Genomic DNA, 17,176 nt, shown 5'->3' with positions numbered 1-17,176 from the left:
GGTGCAAATAAATTTATGCCTGATTCAAATGTTATGCAGTTACTTCTTCATGGCTAAATTCCACATAAAAAATTGAGTAATGAAACCACATGGGATGGGTGGATCACAAAATGTCCAGATAAGGAATCCCACAATTCCATTATTCAAAGGTTATTTGATCAACATGGATTTAGCCATGAGAAAGTGGCAACTACATTGACAAGAAACATTGGGCCATAGTCATGTATCCTATTATACTACAAAGAAGAGAACAGTTAAGTCTATGGATTTGTATGCAAAACTGCCCCTTTTCCCCATGGATGCCACTGGAGATCTTGTAAATGATTTTGGTTGAGGCACCCAGAGTATTGCACCCTCACAAGGAATATAAATCAAAGTCCTATGCACAGTGGTTCTCAAGGCAAACAGTTAATGTTTAAAGAGTAGCTTCTGCCTCAGAGTTAACAGCAGAGTCACCAAGCAATATTGTAAGACACAGTCACAGATGGAGTGTTGCTAAAGAAAAGCTTCTACTGGTCTGACAAGGGATATAGAGACGTGAAACAGAATAGGTGCTTCAGATTTACTGTGTGATATACCACAACCAAGAGGGCACAACAAGAAGGGCACAATATTTGCCATTAGGATTTTAATTATTATGTGTAACTGCTCATTGATGAACAAAGCAAATGAGAGTACCAGCTCCTCTTTCAATAGACTGCTTAACTGGTCCATTCTGTTCCAATGTTACACATTATGGGTCTCTTTGTGGACCACTATACAGAATAAAGAATACAAATGACAGTTAACTTAATAGGAAACCTTAATTTGAGATGAAATTTTATATTGTAAATATATCGCAAACAACAAAACTCTTAAATGATGGTGATCCTGCTTGCTGACCCACATAAAAAGACAATGCATGGATCAGTTGGCATGGCAACAGGTAGAGTTAAAGCTACAACAGTTAATGAAACAGCACAAGGCAGCCATCTTCCACATGCAACATGATCATTTTGACAGCAACCAAAGCCAGAGTAGTCATGACAGCCAGCTATATAACTTTTCATAACATTACACCCAAGCTCAGTGTGGTTTTGTATATAAATTACAACTGGCTAAGCTAAAATAGAAGAATGCCATTTTCTAAAGATAGTCATATTTTTGATGCTTCAGACATACTATAGGAAGTCAGGATAGCAAGGCCACGCACACCTGAGATGCCTTTAAGAAGACTGTATCTGGACTCTGAAAGTGCCCTCAGGCTTTTTAGGTTTTTCTAATGTGGAACTAGTACTTTAGTCTTCTCCTCTGTTTAGTTTCTCTAATGCTTTGGTGTGTACTAGTGTTTTTAATAAGCTGAGTGATAGCCAGATACTTCGTACTTGAAGCAATGAAACTTCTGGCTTTTGCATAGGTGGAATGGAGCCTACTGTGCCGATAAGAGTCATATCGGCTGCTCCACTTCCCTCTGCCTCTGACCCCACCCACCACTGACATGCAGCCCCTAAGAGGGGGAGGTCCCCCTACAGAGAAATATGGCCCTTGAGTTGAAATATGACCCTCCCCAACAGTTTTATGGCATGCCCCTCCCTGGTTATCAGTTCAGATGAAGGTTGGTCTAGAAATATCTTTAATAATAAGCAAGCACACAAATCACATTTGTCAAGTCTGCAGTGATTATGATGATGCATCCCTAGTTGTTGTCGTTGGCTACAGACAACCTGTGAAATCACAAAAGTATGTGGCAGCTGAGTGGATATAAAGGTGGGCCTTTTCTTTCCCCCCAATAGAACACAACAGGTGGCAACTGCTACAATATTCAGCATTGCCCAGTCTCCTTTCACTTGGAGGAGGAGGATTGAAAGATGGATGAAGGCGATCAGATCTTTTCTTTTTTCTTTGTGAACAAGCAAGAATGCATTTTGACACCTTGAAGAGTAACAAGCTATATAATGGCACAAGAGTTGTTGTTGCTGCTGCATGTAGATAGTGAAGCCAGAAGGAAATTAAATGCATAGAGTACTGACTGGCAATTGCATCATTAACACCAACTGTTCACAAGAGCAGTTAACCTAAGCTTGCTGTGAACTTTTGCCAGAGTGCTAAGGCAACTTGTCTTAGGTCAGAATGGCCCAGTATAATGAAGAGTAGAGGAGAAAGTTATACTGAACCCTAAATGATATTACAGAATAACTCCCCCCCCCCCCACAGACAGCTAATTCTGATCAAATTATTCCTTTCTTGGGAAAATGAAATTGCTTAGTACTTGACAAAATTCAAGTTGAAACAACGAAATCTTTATTAGCCTCAGAGATATCACTAAGTAGAAATGATATTGAATTAACATTAAAATGCAATACTGTATGGAGGGAATTAGTATTCCCAGCACAAGAGCTGTTGAGAGCAACTGCTATGTACAAAGAAGGAAAGAGAAATGAATTGTCGGTCTTTTCATCAAATCACGATGAACTTATCTCTGGCATATATTTCAAGATAACAGAATATCTCAAGTGTCAGGTGTCATTTAATGTGCATGGTAAGCACACATACAGTGTTTTATATTTAATGCTGCATTTCCTGACAGAAGGTTTTTTGATATAGCAAGTAGATGGTTATAGGAATTGAAGAGGAGGGGGTGGTTTTATCTGATCCTGCTTTTCCTCCATATCTGTGCCCCTCCAAATCTGCTCCAGGGAGTGGGGAAATAGTCGTGCAGGAGAAAGGGCAAACTTGCAAAAAATAGCTTCCCTCCCCCTTCCATTCACGAAGGAATGGAATCATTCCACTGGATCAAAGAGCCATCCACAAACAAAATAACATTATTGGGTACAACACATCATGAACTAGAGCAGATGTGAATCTGGGGTTAGGGAAATAAGAGTTCCCTGTGTGTAGAAATCTTTTTTTGCTGTTCTTTTATCTAAGTGTGATGCAATTCCTTGTGATCCTGTAAAATAAGAAAGACACCTTTAAGGGTGTGACTGCTATAAGATACTGTAAATTCAATGTGATGCTGGGTTGTTGTTTTATTGAATGGGTTATAGTGCTTTGGGATTATGCAGCATGATAACTTCATGAAGCCATGGCATTGTATTGACCATGCATTTTAACCTTTTGCAATAACTGAATGTGAAATATATGATCCTACAAAACAGTGGTTCTGGCTAAAAAATATATACCTTTATATAATCTTTGTAATGTTTTCATTAGCTATTTTGTCCACACAGAAACCACCTTCTGCCAGCACTGAAAGGGTGGGGAATAGAAATCTACTCACTCACTACACAGTTAATTGAGAAAAAACATGTTTGTATCAACTGAAGCTCTAAGTCTCTAATGCAATAGCCTATCTTTGTGCTTACACTTCTTAATAAGTCTCATAGCTGTTTGCGTCAAAAGACTTCTGCTGTGTTTCAAACCCTTCAATAACACAGTTTTCTTAGGGAACAACATAATACTTCAGAACAGCACACAGGATTTTCAGTCCCTCATAGCAGGTTCCTGGTAATCTGAGAAGGCTAAACTAAACTTGATAAATCCCTATAGAGTCTTGTACTGCTAATATGCCTCCATTAATACATTTTATCCTTGTGCCTGTTTACAGGTAGAAATGCTTTGTTGGAATAGTGCTTATTGAATCTGCGATAAATTGTTATTGAGTAAATTAAATGTGAACATTAGTAAAATAAAATCCCCAGGAAATCTGAATATGCCAATGCTATAGCACCATAATCTTCAAAATGATTTCCACATAATTTTATCCATGGAGAACAGAATCACCACCACTATTTTCAATGTGGATTAACTAATGATAAACAAAATGCAATTTTACAGCCATATTTCTTCCTTCCCCGTTCTTTCAAACATCTTTCAAGAGTTGAGTGTGAAATGTTTCTTCCTCTGCCTCCTGGCTCTTTGGTACAGACTGTAAAGGTATCATGACTGAAATTGCTCAGGATATTGCTCCTGTTTGGATGACCAGACAATGGAATACAAGCTGAAAGATTGCTTGGACGCTAATGGGGGAAATATTTGGTCAAATGCAACTGAACACTGGTGAATGCTCATCATTGAGCCTACCTAGTGGCAGTGAAGGCAGCGAAGAAGGCATACTTGCTGCTTCCATTGCAGCCTATGTCGTCCAGTAGAGCTTTTCTGTGTAGTGCCAGGCCTCTTACAGTCGGGCCCAAAGGAAGTGATGGAATTGTGTTCTCCTCCCCTTCAGAACCTTCTCAAAATCATATAAGATACAGTAGACGATAAAGATCAATAAAATACATTTCATCGAATTAACTGTCTCACACCTGAGATTCCAGACTGTATACATCTATATTCGTCAAGGGATTAGATAAATTACCTAATAACAACCTATATTGCCACATTTTACTTATGGTTAGTGTAACACCATGCCCCTATCTCTTTAAAACTATTTGCCCATCCTTACTTGTGCAGTGAAGTTAAACCATAAACAGAAGTCTCTTCATTTTCATCTTTCAGCTCTTTTGGAGCCAACAAACATATTCTGTCAGAGGCTTCTGACAGGAATTATTTCAAGTAGACTGACTTTTCTCTCCTCCCCCTTCTCCAGATGTCACAATGAAGAAAGCACAAGTAGCAGTCAGCGAACTATGCTTCATTTAAAAAAGGCTTTTAGATATATATACACACTTCACAAAGCCACTGACCTGTTCAGTTTGGCAGAACATTGAGCTGCAAGCAGGCCATAATTATATTTGGTTGTGCTAAAGGCTTTTCTACCTGTACTTATGTTTATAGATTTATTTTATATATAGGAAAGGTGGAGACATTGAACCACACACCATTAGCAGAAATGTGCCTTGTTTTTTTCCAAAATGTACCAATATATGTCCTGAGGACTCTCTTTAGAGATCTAGCTGACTGCACAGAAGCTGCAGGTAAGGGCTGTGCCACTCCTTTAAGTTTCCACAGTGCACCATGTTCTTCCCCTGAACAGGTAAACATTATCAAATAAAACAAAGGAACATTAATTTCTCCATTGAGTACAATTCTGTAAGAAATTAATCTGTGCTTTGTTTTAGTCACTGTAATAAATATTACATACTTTGCATGATATTTGAGTGTAGCAGACACTTGATTACTGAGTGTTGCAACTCTGAATATTCAAAAATATATTTTATTGCTTAATTTATTCATTTTCAATATCCATGAATGGCTGCTCTGCTGAAAGTACTCAAGATCTTAAAAACTGAGATTCACAAAATGTAAAATGCCTTCTCCTCTTGAAGGGTATGAAATTCTCAGCAAAGAATCCTAAGGCAGGTGATGTCCTTTCCACCAGGTAAGACCTAGGAAGAATGAATGCCCCTAGGAAAGAGAACATCACTGGAAAACATCGGATCTTTAAAGGTGGCTACATCCTTGTTGCCCCATTGTAATTTGTGATGGAGGGAATTCAGAAACGGGTGCAATTTTATTGCTAGGTTTCATAGTATACAGTGTTAGAAGAAGAATCTGAGGTATGTCTTGTGTGGGTTTGCCCATCCTGCGGGATATATGTGGATCTTGTGTTTAGCTTCAAACTACTACTCTAGTTTCCAATCTCTAGTGTCCCAAGTTCTCAGTCTCCCCATCTCTGTCATCCTCCATTACAATGCACTTTCTTCTTATTGCCCCCATTCCCACTACCCCCCCACTGATACATTCTAATAATTGAAACTTGCTCCTTATAAATATTTATAATTTACATTTCTAAGTGCCGCCTCTAGATGGCTAACAAAAAATATTATTAAATAAAACAGAACTCCAATCAAGTTGTACAATAAAATATCAAGTGCAAAGCTGATTATGTTTTAATATGTGTGCAACTCTTATCTGAGAAGTTCTAAATTCTTCCTCGATATAATGGGAAAGGTAACTGCTAAATTAATAATGTAGCTGATCAAATTCCATTTCTATCTACATATAATCCTTGATAAGCAAAAAGAAGGCAAGGCTATGCATTCAACCCTGAAATGTCACTTCAACAGACCACTGGAGGTGGAGTTGGTTCCTCCATATAACGTTGAAATATGAGGGGTCTCCATCTTGAACTGCCACTATTGAAAAGGTCCCTTTGCAGCATTTCAGAAGAAAAGATGCAGCTGAGCAAAAAGAAATTGACAGATTGGGGCCCTTTTGAATTCTTGTATCCCAGGCAACCAGAAGAGGAAGAACTGTGTCTGCAGAAATAGTATTGCTTTCACTGTGGGTATATGATTTCCTGAAGCTAACTCGCATCTCTCACCTCTGGGTCCATGAAGGTTTGGAGCTAACTCATTCAAATTACTGCCAGAAACAACATGGAAATGGCACAACTATACACTATAATGACCAGAAATGATTTAGTTTGGGTTTTCCCAAGGACTGAGTTTAATTTGATTCTTAATTAAATTAACTCAAGTTCATTATTTGACAAGCACACCTTAAAACCATTCAGATTTAATAGGAGATTGATGGTAAGAACATAAAGAAGCATAGGTGGACCCATCTAGTCCAACATCCTGTTCTCATGTTGGCCAATCAGTTGCCCACGAGAAGCCCACCAACTGAGTTGGTTTCTGAGCCTAAAATCAGAGCTGAAATTACTCACATCACTACAAGTTACAGTAGAGGATGAATATAACTTCTGCAACCTCTGCACATTCACATAAGGACAGAATTGAGTATTACAGTTAGCAATATCCACCAATCCAAGGCCAGGATCCTAGTCTGTTGCAATTATGTGTTTGTTTCTCACTGTAGAGCTGTGTCTAATGCACAGCAAGCAGTACATCTACAGAATACTTTCAAGCCACATGTGTGGCAAATGATGTTTTCGCAAACACAAGAAACATGAGAACATCTTACCAGTGATTATAAGAATCACACATAGTTTGGTTATCTACAGCAATAAAAAACTAATTATTTTGCTTGGATTCTAGCAAGGGAGTTAATTTCCAGAGTCAGAATTTATCTCTTTGATTAATACTGTTGTTGTTGTGGTGGTGGTGGTTGTGGTGGTTGTGGTTGTTCCAGCAGCAATCCCCTCAAATTCCAGGGAGCAGGCAAATATCTAAGCATATTTTATTGCATAAATTCTCTAAGTACATAAGGAGATAAAATATGTAAATATTTGTGATCTCACAAGGGTTTTGCTCATGAGCAAAATATACAGATAAAAATATGTCTTAATGTCTGTTGCTTTATGTTTATCATGAGAATCACATTACATCAATTTGCTAAAATGTATATAAGTATAATTAAAGTTAATTGAAACAATAAAGCAAAGAAATGCCACAATAAAGTACTTACTGTGATAAATTTCTTTTTTTGAAAACACCCCCTTTTCCCTACATCTTACAAAAAACTGTATCCTAAAACTGTATCATGTACTGTAATGCCCTTCAATTTTAGCAGGATTTCTTTTACTTCAGGTGACAGAAATACACACTCCACACTTTACATCCATTGCAACAGATGGCTCTGTGTGTGTGTGTGTGTGTGTGCGCGCGTGTGTGTGTGTGTGTGTGTGTGCTTACACACACAGCAATCCATGTATACTACTAATCACAGAAATGTACAAATGCAAAAGCAAATGAAATTTTAACCCTATCAATGTTATAATGCAGATATCTTATATCAACATTATGAACTCTAAAGTAAAAGGTAAAGGGACCACTGACCATTAGGTCCAGTTGTGGATGACTCTGGGGTTGCGGTGCTCATCTCGCTTTACTGGCCAAGGGAGCCGCATGGAAACGCTATTTACCTTCCTGCCAGAGCAGCACCTATTGATCTGCTTACACTTTGATGTGCTTTCGAACTGCTAGGTTGGCAGAAGCAGGGACCGAGTAACGGGAGCTCACTGTTATTCTAAAGCAGCAATGCGGCAGCAAGCAAAGGCTATAGCAGCCAAGACTGCTGCTTGTGGCTGGAAAGCCAAACAGGAAGTTTGTGACTGTTGCCATGGGAACAAAGGGGCAGTCCATTCTGTACTGAGCACCGGATGTTAGCTCAGTGGGTTTGTCATATGACCTGTGCTGGAAGTACATGGGTGGAGTTTATTCTAACTGCTGATGAGTGCAGACATGTTTTCTCTGTACTGAAGTAAAAGACAGGAATAAAAGATGTAAATAGATTTCTGTCTGTGTCTGATTCCCCTCCCTGGGGACATGCAGGGAGCAGGAAGGAGGAGGAGCAGTTGGTGTGTTTTCCTCACAGCCTGAGGAAAATCGCCGGAACGGACCTCGCGTATGTTGTTTCCTGCCGGGAGTCGCCGGAGGGAGGTCTAAGGAATTCAGCCGGTGCCTGAACAGATAGGCACATACCTCTAGACGGGCTTGAATTCCAACAGTGGTAGCAGAGGATGGTTGCTGTTTTCATTGACCTCTGCATCAAGAAGTGGCCTCCATGGAAGCCTGAGGTGAGAAAGCTGATTCTCTGCAGCCAGAAGCTGACCAGAAGAAGCTGACAGCCAAAGCAATGGAGCCCAGGTATGAGATTTTCGGGCTTAAAAGAGTGAACGCAGATTGAGTTATTCTCTGCTTCACGGGGAGCAGTAGATGGGAAAAACAGCTCCAGTCAAAAGAGAAACCACATTCCAAACATTCCTGTGGTTAATCCTGTCCAAGGGATGGAATGCACTGTTGCTAAGCGACGCCCTTCAGTGAAGGCCATGCCTCAGAGAGGAGAAGTGAAAGTTAAAATGGAATGTTTTGACTACACAGTCTGAAGAGCTCTTGGAAAATTCCAACGCAGCCAGCGTTCAGAGCTGCCAGGTGCACAGAGTGTAAACAAGCCAGCTATTGGATTTTAGAGGCTTGTGTTTGAGAGTCAGTGCAAGGACTCAAAATGAATGCCAAGAGGGGGGGAGGCCTGCCTACTCCAGACCTCCTGACCAGTGACAATTATGCATCTTGGTCTATTAAGATGAAGGCCCTGCTGCAGAATCAGAGACTGTTTGGGGTGATTGAGAACCCCATCCCTGCAGCACCAACACGTGCTTGGGAGTCACAGAATGTGAAGGCCAGAACGGCTATAATTCTGTGCGTGTCAGATTCACAGCTGATCCACATACAAGATTTACTGCACGCGAAAGAGGTTTGGGACACGCTGAGAAGGACACATCAGAGAGATGCAGGTTCTCCAGCGTTGCTGTATTTTGAGAAGCTGACCAACCTGAGGCTTGCGCCTGATGGAGATGTTCAAGCGCACCTGACGGAAATGAAATTTCTGCGTCAACAGATGGTGGAACGCAATTTCCGTCTGGATGAGGAAGTGTTTTGCTTCATGGTGATCAACAGCCTGAATCGGACTTACAAAACAGTTGCCAGTCAGCTGGGGTCCCTCCCAGCGAATGAACTGACTTTGGAGAGGGTCTTTGCCGTGGTTCTGAATGAACATGACAGACTTTCCGCCCTGGAAGTGAAGGACAGGGGGAGACAAGAACGGAGTTCTAACGCCCCTACTGCTGTTGCTACTGGAGAAAGCGCTGAAGCTTTAAACGTTGTCCGATGCTACAATTGTGACCAAACTGGGCATCTTCAGCGGTACTGCAAGAAGCCACGTAAGAACAGAGGAGCTAAGGCGAGCTCCGCAAAGTCTGAGGCGTCAGACAAAGGTCACACCAAGCCAAAGGCAAAGACTGCAAAGGCTTTGATGTCGCTAAAAGCCACACCAGAGGTGGGAAATTTCTTTGTCCTAGATACTGGAGCCACAGTTCACATGACAGGACACAGAGGACTATTTTCTACGTTTAAGAAGCAAAGCTTCGCGGTGCAACTAGCCAACGGTCAAGAGCTGGAAGCCACCGGAATTGGGACTGTGTATCTTCAAAGTCTGAACTTGACTATAAACAATGTTTATTTGGTTCCAGAGTTGAAGTATAATCTGCTCAGCGTTTCGCAGATTGCCAAGAAGGGACTAAAACTGTCCTATGATGATCAGAACTGCGAGATCTACAAAGATGGAGAGCTGTATCTTTCTGCCAAAGAGAAAGATGGACTGTATTTGTTGACTTTTGATCAAAGTGATTACATGAAATGTAATTCTTGTGATTCTAACATGATTTCTTTTACAGGTGTAGCCAAGAAGAACACCAAGCAGGTGACCTCGAGGGTCGACAAGGCTTTTCAGCGGGTGTATGCTGATGTGATTGGTCCTCTAGCACCTTCTAGAGGCAATGCAAAGTATTACCTAATATGTGTTGATTCTTTTACAGGTTTTGTCTGGATTTATCTTTTGGAGAGACCGAAAGAAGCCTTAGAAAGGTTTAAAGAGTTTTGTGACAAGGTTAAAAATATGCATGATGCTGACATAGATTGTCTTTGCACAGATGAGAAGCCAATTTTTCTTTTACAGGTTTTCCAGAGGTTCCTGAAGAAGAAAGGGATAAGACACAAAACTGCTAGTTCCGAACAAGCTTGGAACAAATGTGTCTGTAGTAGAGTGAACAAAGAATTGCAAAAGGGAATGGAAGCGCAATTGCTTAGTTCACATCTGCCACATGAGTACTGGGCTGAGTCGCTAATGTCGTTTTGTTACACGTGGTTGAGAAAGTTTTCAAAAGAGTTGGGATGTTCTCCTTTTGAGAAACTGTTCCACAGAAAACCTTCTGTTGCCCATTTCAAGGTTTTTGGGTCTCATGTGAGAACAGAAGCTCCAGGTGGAGTAAAGAATGCCAGAGGCATTTTTGTGGGTTATGAAAAGGGTCTCTACAGAGTAATTTTGTCTGAATCTGGTCAGGTGATTCTCACAAAATTTCTAGAGAGTGCTCCTGAACAGGAGAGAGTGACTGTTCACACATTTCCCACAGGTGATGATGATGATGATTCTGATGATGAGTTTGATCTTATTGAGTTCAGTAGTACTGAAGATGACAGCGATAGCTCAGACAGCTCAGTTGTCACAGTCATTGAGAGGAAATCTCACACAATGACTAGACCCTCAGAAGAGGAGGATGAACCACTGATTAAGCTTAGTACTGGTTCTCCAGAAAGTTCAGAGGCTGAACCAGAAATCAAAGAAGAGCAGCACCTCTTACGTAGGTCTGAGAGAGCAACGAAGGGTGTACCACCCAAGAGGTATTCACAAGAGTTTGCTAACTTATGTGTTGCTGTTGTAAACGACCAAGGTCAAATTGAAGCTGTGTCTGAGTCAGAGACAAAGGCACAACAGAGAGTTGTTAACCAAGGTAATGCAGAAGCACTCATTCCTTGGAAGTCACACAACCAGAGAGGTACATTGGTAAAACCAGTGGCGGGTAGTTCCAAGGGTGGAACTGAAACAACAGGGGAATGTTATAAGTATAACAACTGTTTGTTTTCTTCTCTGGATGACGCTTTGCTCGCAGCACGCATTGATACTTTAGGGGGAGTATGTTATTCTAAAGCAGCAATGCGGCAGCAAGCAAAGGCTATAGCAGCCAAGACTGCTGCTTGTGGCTGGAAAGCCAAACAGGAAGTTTGTGACTGTTGCCATGGGAACAAAGGGGCAGTCCATTCTGTACTGAGCACCGGATGTTAGCTCAGTGGGTTTGTCATATGACCTGTGCTGGAAGTACATGGGTGGAGTTTATTCTAACTGCTGATGAGTGCAGACATGTTTTCTCTGTACTGAAGTAAAAGACAGGAATAAAAGATGTAAATAGATTTCTGTCTGTGTCTGATTCCCCTCCCTGGGGACATGCAGGGAGCAGGAAGGAGGAGGAGCAGTTGGTGTGTTTTCCTCACAGCCTGAGGAAAATCGCCGGAACGGACCTCGCGTATGTTGTTTCCTGCCGGGAGTCGCCGGAGGGAGGTCTAAGGAATTCAGCCGGTGCCTGAACAGATAGGCACATACCTCTAGACGGGCTTGAATTCCAACACTCACCCCGTCGCGGGGATTCGAACCGCCGACCTTCTGATTGGCAAGCCCTAGGATCTCTATAACTGTATAATACGTCATCTTGTATGATAAACATTAAAAACTTTTAAAGGCATGTTACCAGGATAATTGTCTACGCAGTTTATATAAATAAATGAGTCCTCCCTCAACATAGATAATTTCTTTAGAATCAACCAAAACTGTATTTCATGTTAAGTTTATATATAAACCATCACATTAAAACATATGTATGGCCCATTCATTAAAGATTAATAGAAGCATTAAAATTATGTTAACATGATGAGAACTTGCAATGATATATATAATGGAATTATATTATAGTCCTAAAATCACTTCTATTAAGTGCTACATAGTCTTAAAATTTTGATTATTTTTTTTGCTGCTAAGTAACAGCGATGTCCACTGAGAAACAGCACTCTCTCTGAGATATTTACTGTGTTATTGCTTTAATGAAAACTTCATGACATCCTCAAATAATAATGTTTTATTAAACGCTGAATGAACGTTGAATAGCCTCAGTGCTTTAAAAGTATGCCCAGGATTTCAATAAAATAAAATTTTATGTAAAAAATTTAATTGCCTCTATATATAGAGAACCCTGCCATCTCCACACCGCAAAGAAGTAGGAAGGAATTTTCCAAGACTGGTGTAAAGAAAGGATATTCCAATGGATTGTACAATCCAATGTACAATGGATGGAGTCTTCCTGTGGCTTTGAGATAGGCAAGTGTGTCTTGCATTCAAATTCAGCTGGAGATTTGTCATTAAATTTAGACAGTAAACCGATTAGGGAGGGTGATCTTTTCCTACACAGCATTTATTATTTGCTCTAGTCTGCTAGGACAGTGCAGCCTACCAAGACAAGAAATATAATAGCTCTAAGGCTCCATCTGCTCTATATGTTTAAAGCAGTAAAATACCTCTTTAAACAAAGAATCCTGTTCACCCTCTTAGCAATGGGGGGCCCTGGCTGCCTCCAAACAAATAAATAAATGGGGGGGGGGGCAAAGTGCCTTGGTCCCTAGTAGTCTGCACCTATGGTTCTATGGGTTGTATTCAATGTAGCATGAGCCGAAAGCTCAGTCGGCTGATTTTTACCTTTCCCTGCAGCCCCTCGGGGTACCTATGCAATATTGAGGGCTATGTATTATGGGGGTCCAGTGGGAAGAGTGAGTCACCCAAAATCAGTTTCAGAGCACAAGATTCCTCCACTCCATTTCCCCCTCCCAATGCAGTCCTCCTCCAAGACATTCAGAATCTGATTTTGACAATGAAACTTAGAGAAGTTCAGAACTAAGAATTAGTTTCCACAGAAGTATCTGGATTACATGGAATATAGCATTATATCCATATAGCCACTTCTAAACTTCTCTCACACTATAAAGAAAATGAAAATTGGTACTTACTGTAAATTTCTATTTACGGATTGAGCTGCAGGACATTCTGTCAACAGACGCCAGGAACTTTAAAGTCTTTTGACTCCCACTCTCCAGAACAAACAAGCAGAGCATAAACTCCCCCCCCACCCCCAACTCAGCTACACACACACACACACACACACACACACACACACACCAAAACAAAACAAAACAAAACACTGGGGGGGGGGGGTTCAGAATAAAGGGCAACACTGAATACAAACTAGACCAACACATCTGACACTAAACAGAATGTACAGTATGCATGATGCAGACCACAGCTGTAACTCAAACCACCACTCCTCCAGAAAGAAGAGGAGGAGGAGGAGGAGGAGGAGGAGGAGGAGGAGGAGGAGGAGGAGGAGGAGGAGTTTGGATTTGATATCCCGCTTTATCACTACCCTAAGGAGTCTCATCCATAAAGAAGGCTGATCGCCGAAGAATTGATGCTTTTGAATTATGGTGCTGGAGGAGACTCTTGAGAGTCCCATGGACTGCAAGAAGATCAAACCAATCCATTCTTAAGGAAATCAGCCCTGAGTGCTCACTGGAAGGACAGATCCTGAAGCTGAAGCTCCAAACTTTGGCCACCTCATGAGAAGAGAAGACTCCTTGGAAAAGACCCTGATGTTAGGAAAGATTGAGGGCACAAGGAGGAGGGGACGACAGAGGACAAGATGGTTGGATAGTGCTGCTGCTGCATCGTGAGTGTTTGGAGTGTAAGGCCTCTCCCTCCTCAGGCCAATTCCATCTGGCCTAGGGGGCGGGACCCAGGCTCACCTTCGCCACGGCTTTAAGAGGCCTCATTGAGGCCAGGGACATCGCTGCTGCTGCATCCACAAAAGACTCCAAGGAGGCCTGGGACACTGCTGCTGCCGCTCTGCCGGTGAGTCTTGGGGAGGACCGCTCCCCCTGCAAGCCCATTCTCCATCTTGGGCCCGGGGGCGGGCCCCAGACTCCACCTCAGCATATAAGGCTCCAAGGAGGCCTCAGAACATTGCTGCTGCCGCTTTGCCGTGCGTTTGTGGGGAGGGCTCTTCCCCCTGCAGGCCCACTCTCCATCAGGCCAGGGGGCGGGGCCCACGCTCACCACTGCCGCAGCTTTGGAGGACACTAGTGCTGCTGCAGCGGTTGTTTGAAATGTTTTTATATGTTTTAAACTGTTTTTATTCTTTGATTTGTTGTACCACCATAAGCGGTGGTTTTTATCTATGTATTTTTATTTTGTTATGGTTTATTTTGGGTTGGGGTGGGGTGACTGTGGAGTGGGGTGGGGATTGGTTTTGTTTTCGTGTTAATTGTTTTTTGTTTGCTTGCTTTTATATTCTGTAAATGGAGGCGAATATGAGGCTTGGGATTCCTACTGTGGAGGGGCGAGGGAGGTATGGCGGTGGGGGCAGATGCCATAGGTGAAGGGGATCGAGATACGGATATGCTCGTACCCCTTCCAATCTGCGCCCCATCCCGAGAGACGAGGGTAGGGTGAGCAAAGATTACTCACCTCCGTCACTGGTGTTGTGCAATGCCAGGTCTATAGGCAACAAAACCGCCACCCTGCGAGATTTCTTCATCTCGCAGGGGGTCGACCTGGCTTGTGTGACGGAGACCTGGGTGCGCGAAGGGGATACTGTTACTTTACGAGAGATGGCGCCCCCGGGTTTCTCCGTCCTCCACCAGTCGCGGACTGTGGGCTGGGGGGGAGGGGTGGCATTATTAATCCGGGAAGATTGTTCTTTCAGGGCTCTACCATCGCCATCGATCCCCGGCATTGAATGTGTTGGCCTAGTGTGGGGCTCCGAGGTGAGCTTGGCTGTCTGGCTGGTGTACTGGCCACCTAGCGCACCAGCAGCCACCCTGTCAGGCCTGCTGGAGGCGGTGGCCAGCTGGGCCTTGGAGTTCCCTAACCTATTGGTATTGGGGGACTTCAACATCCATGCTGATGCCACTCCCTCCTCACAGGCTCTGGACCTGGTGTCTTCCATGGCGACACTAGGGCTCTCCCAGTTTGTTTCGGGCCCCACACATCAAGCAGGCCACACGCTGGATTTGATCTTTGGCGCTGGTATAGATGTGATCATGTTTCCTTTGATGAAGGTGCCATGGTCTGATCACTACGCTCTGAAAGCCAGGATTGACGTTCCACCCCCACCCTGCTTAGGTGGCGAGCCGATTTGGGCTCGCCCGCAGAGGCTGATGGACCCTGATAGATTCCGTCAAGCCTTGCGGGACCTTTCTCCCCCTGGCGACTCATTGACTGAGCTTGTTGAGGGCTGGAATACCCATCTCCTGGCAGCCATCAATGAGATCGCACCTAAGCGCCCTCTGCGACCCCGCAGAAACCGGGCTCCCTGGTTTACCGAGGAGCTGCGGAAAATGAAGCAGGACCTCAGACGGCTAGAGCGAGTATGGCGGCGTGCCCGTGACGGAGCTTCAAGAACATCTTATAGGGTTTTTATGAAAACCTACGAGATGGCTGTGAAGGCCGCTAAGAAGTCCTACTTCTCGGCCTCCATTGCATCCGCTAGCTCTCGCCCGGCGCAATTATTTAGTATAACTCGGTCTTTAACATCCCTCGAAGGACAGCCAAATTTAAATAACAATTTGACACACAGCTGTGAGGCATTTGCGAGCTTTTTTGCGGAGAAGGTCTTGTTGCTCCGCCATGACCTCCCTGCCAATTTGGATACAATAAAGGAACTGGAGGCCCCTCGACTGTCATCGGGTCCAGTATTGGACCACTTCGACCGGATATCCCCAGCCGATGTGGACAGACTCCTCCGAGCTGGAAAGCCCACCACCTGTCCTCTTGGCCCGTGCCCGTCTTGGCTGATTAGAGCGTGTCCAGACGAGGTGCGGGCCCTCCTGGGGGATATCATCAATTTGTCCCTTGGCACGGGGACATTCCCAGGGGAACTTAAGGAGGCAGTGGTGCGCCCGCTCTTAAAGAAAACATCATTAGATCCTTTAGATCTATCCAATTACCGCCCGGTTTCGAATCTTCCGTTCCTGGGTAAGGTGATTGAGAGAGCGGTTGCTGAACAGCTTGGTGGGTTTCTGGATGAAACATCGGCTCTGGATCCATTCCAGTCCGGCTTCCGCGCTGGTCATGGGACCGAGACGGCTCTGGTTGCCCTAACAGATTATCTTCGTAGACAGCTGGATCGAGGCGGGTCGGGGCTGCTGCTTCTACTAGATTTGTCAGCAGCTTTTGACATGGTCGATCACGAACTTCTGGACCACCGCCTTGCCGACGTGGGGATCCAGGGCACAGTCCTTCAATGGCTGCGCTCGTTTCTCTCTGGTCGGGGACAGAGGGTGGCGCTTGGGGGGGAATTGTCATCGCGCCACTCCTTGGTGTGTGGAGTGCCTCAGGGTGCGATTCTCTCCCCGATGCTTTTTAACATCTTTATGCGCCCCCTCGCCCAGCTTGTCCGGAGTTTTGGGCTGGGCTGCCATCAGTATGCTGATGACACCCAACTCTATCTGTTGATGGATGGCCATCCTGACTCGGCCCCAGACACACTGACCAGATGCTTGGAAGCTGTGGCTGGATGGTTACGTGGGAGCCGGTTGAAGTTAAATCCTTCGAAGACAGAGGTCCTCTGGCTGGGACGGGATGATATGGGACTGAGGGGGCAACCCCCATCTCTTGCGGGGGTGCAATTAGTGCCAGCACCGTCCGTTAAGAGTTTGGGTGTAATCTTCGATACCTCCCTCTCCATGGAGGCGCAGATTGCAGCTATTACAAAGGCGGCATTTTTTCATCTCCGCCAAGCTAAGCAGTTGGCTCCTTACCTCTCTCGCCCTGACCTAGCTACTGTGATCCACGCGACGGTCACCTCCAGACTGGATTATTGTAACTCGCTCTACGTGGGGCTGCCCTTGAGACTGAC

The 17,176-nt window shown here is 43.8% G+C and overlaps 1 protein-coding gene across 4 annotated transcripts in view; it reads right to left on the bottom strand.

The window, feature by feature from the left end:
* The window catches only part of NELL1 (neural EGFL like 1), a 379,806-nt gene that overhangs the window by 84,825 nt on the left and 277,805 nt on the right, over positions 1-17,176 (bottom strand). The gene's annotated exons all lie outside the window — the stretch shown is intronic.

The sequence above is a fragment of the Podarcis melisellensis genome (genome assembly GCF_964234715.1).
Source record: "Podarcis melisellensis genome assembly, chromosome: 1".
Lineage (NCBI taxonomy): Eukaryota > Metazoa > Chordata > Lepidosauria > Squamata > Lacertidae > Podarcis > Podarcis melisellensis.
The sequence above is the reverse complement of the archived record's forward strand: the minus strand, read 5'-3'. Positions and strand labels throughout refer to the sequence as shown.